Below are 2,500 nucleotides of genomic sequence, written 5' to 3' on the forward strand. Positions count from 1 at the left end.
TGTCCCAGGAGTGGAATAAAACCAAGCACTGCGCATGTGGCAGGCACAGCTATCTCCCATGACATTATTAGGAGCCAAACACCACAATCGCACAAAGGCGTGATGACATTATTTCTCCTTTGTGCACACAGCTGCTGTATTATACACACATAGCATGGATGTCCATGGAAGGACGCAATATTTAATATTTTGCAATATTTTGTACACAATTGTTATGTCCTCTCCTCTCCTCTCCTCACCGTCTTCTCACCATCTCCTCTCCTCTCCTCGTCTCCTCTCCTCCCTGGCTTGCATCCTCTCCTCTCCTCTCGTTGTGTCTCCTCCACCCCACTCCTCCTCTCCTCTCCTCTCCTCTCCTCTCCTCTCCTCCACCCCTCTCCTCTCCTCTCCTCTCCTTTCCTCCACCCCTCTCGTCCTCTCCTCCTCTTCTCTACTCTCCTCTCCTCTCCTCTCCTCTCCTCTCCTCTGCTCTCCTCTCCTCTGCCCTCCAGGCCTTTCCTCTCCTCTCCTCTCCTCTCCTCTTCTCTCCTCCTCTCCCCATCCTCTCTCCTCTCCTCTCCTCCTCTCCTCTCCTCTCATCTCCTCTCCTCATCCTCTCTTCATCTTCTCTCCTCTCCTCTCCTCTCCTCTCCTCGCCTTCCCTCTCCTCTCCTCTCCTCTCCTCTCCTCTCCTCTCTTCCCCTCCTCTCCTCTCCCCTCTCCTCTTCTCTCCTCTCCTCACCTCTCTCCTCCCCTCCCCTCCTCTCCTTTCCTTTCCTCTCTCCTCCCATCCTCTCCTGTCCTCTCCTCTCCTATTCTCTTCCCCCTCTCCTCTCCTCTCCACTGCCTCCCCTCTCCTCTCCTCTCCTCTCCTCTCCTCTCCTCTCATTTCTCCTCTCCTCTCCTTTTCTCTTCCCCCTCTCCTCTCCTCTCCTCTCCTCTCCTCTCCTCTCCTCTCCTCTCCTCTCCTCTCCTCTCCTCTCCTCTCCTCTCCTCTCCTCTCCTCCTCCCTGGCTTGCATTAGTCGTCATTATAAAGCCTGTATAATTGCTCTGCTGGCTGCAGGTGGGCAGACCTGTTGTTGCTTTGTGACTTGCTGCGCTACGTGGGCTGACAAACGACACCGTTGCTTCACTGGGTGCTCTCTCTCTCTCTCTCTCTATCTCTATCTCTCTCTCTCTCTCTCTCTGTTTCTCTCTCTGCTTTTATCTAATCATTTCTCTCTCTGTATCACTCTCTCTTTTCTATCTCTCTTGTTGCTGTGTTTCCCTCTCTGTCTCCTTCTCTTTGTCTTTTGCTCGTGTTTCATTCTTCCTTTCTCTCTTTTTCATTCCCACAATCTTTTTTTTCGATCTATTCCTCTCTTCCCTTCTTCCTTCTTTTGTCTTCCCACTCCGTTCTTCTATCCTGCTCCCTCTCTTTCTTTTGCTCTCTCTTTTCCTTTTCTTCTCATGGAAGCTTGCCGTTGGTGTCTCGTCCATCTTGCATTATTTGTTTAAACCAGTGTTTCCCAACCAGGGGTACGTGTGCCACTAGTGGTACGTGAGCACATTGCAGGGGGTACTTGGAAAAATATAATTTTAACAAGTATATAGAGCTTAGTTACATTGGGATAGAGAAAGCGATACAAAACTTGACTTAGGGGGTACTCATGGCACAGCGAAAATGCTTAGGGCGTACACAAGAAAAAAGGTTGGGAAACACTGGTTTAAACCACCACACCCCTACTCTCCTCCACCCCCACCCCACTCTCTTCATCCCCGTTCTTCCTTCATCCCTCTCTCCACCTCACTCCTCATCCCTCGCTCCCCTCTCCTCATTCCCCGCTCCACTTCCACTCCTCATTGTGTTCTCCTCCCCTCCTCCTCCCCCTCTCCTCCCCTCTCCTCCTCATTTCTCCTCCACCCCACTCCTCCTCATCTCTCCTCCTCCCCACTCTTCCTCATCTCTCCTTCACCCCACTCTTCATCTCTCCTCCACCTCACTCCTCATCCCCTACTCCACCTCACTCCTCCTCATCTCTCCCCCACTCTTCCTCATCCCCTACTCCACCTCACTCTTCATCTCTCCACCACCTCACTCCTCATCCCCTACTCCACCTCACTCTTCATCTCTCTCTCCACCTCACTCCTCATCCCTCGCTCCCCCTCACTCTTCATCTCTCCTCCACCTCACTCCTCATCCCTCGCTCCCCCTCACTCTTCATCCCTCTCTCCACCTCACTCCTCATCCCTCGCTCCCCCTCACTCTTCATCCCTCTCTCCACCTCACTCCTCATCCCTCGCTCCCCCTCACTCTTCATCCCTCTCTCCACCTCACTCCTCATCCCTCGCTCCCCCTCACTCTTCATCCCTCTCTCCACCTCACTCCTCATCCCTCTCTCCACCTCACTCCTCATCCCTCGCTCCACCTCACTCCTCATCCCTTGCTCCCCACTCCTCATTCCCCGCTCCACTTCCACTCCTCATTGTGTTCTCCTCCCCTCCTCATCCCCTACTCCACTCCACTCCTCCTCATCTCT

This window comes from Engraulis encrasicolus, unplaced genomic scaffold (genome assembly GCF_034702125.1).
Source record: "Engraulis encrasicolus isolate BLACKSEA-1 unplaced genomic scaffold, IST_EnEncr_1.0 scaffold_98_np1212, whole genome shotgun sequence".
In the NCBI taxonomy this organism is placed as follows: Eukaryota; Metazoa; Chordata; class Actinopteri; order Clupeiformes; family Engraulidae; genus Engraulis; species Engraulis encrasicolus.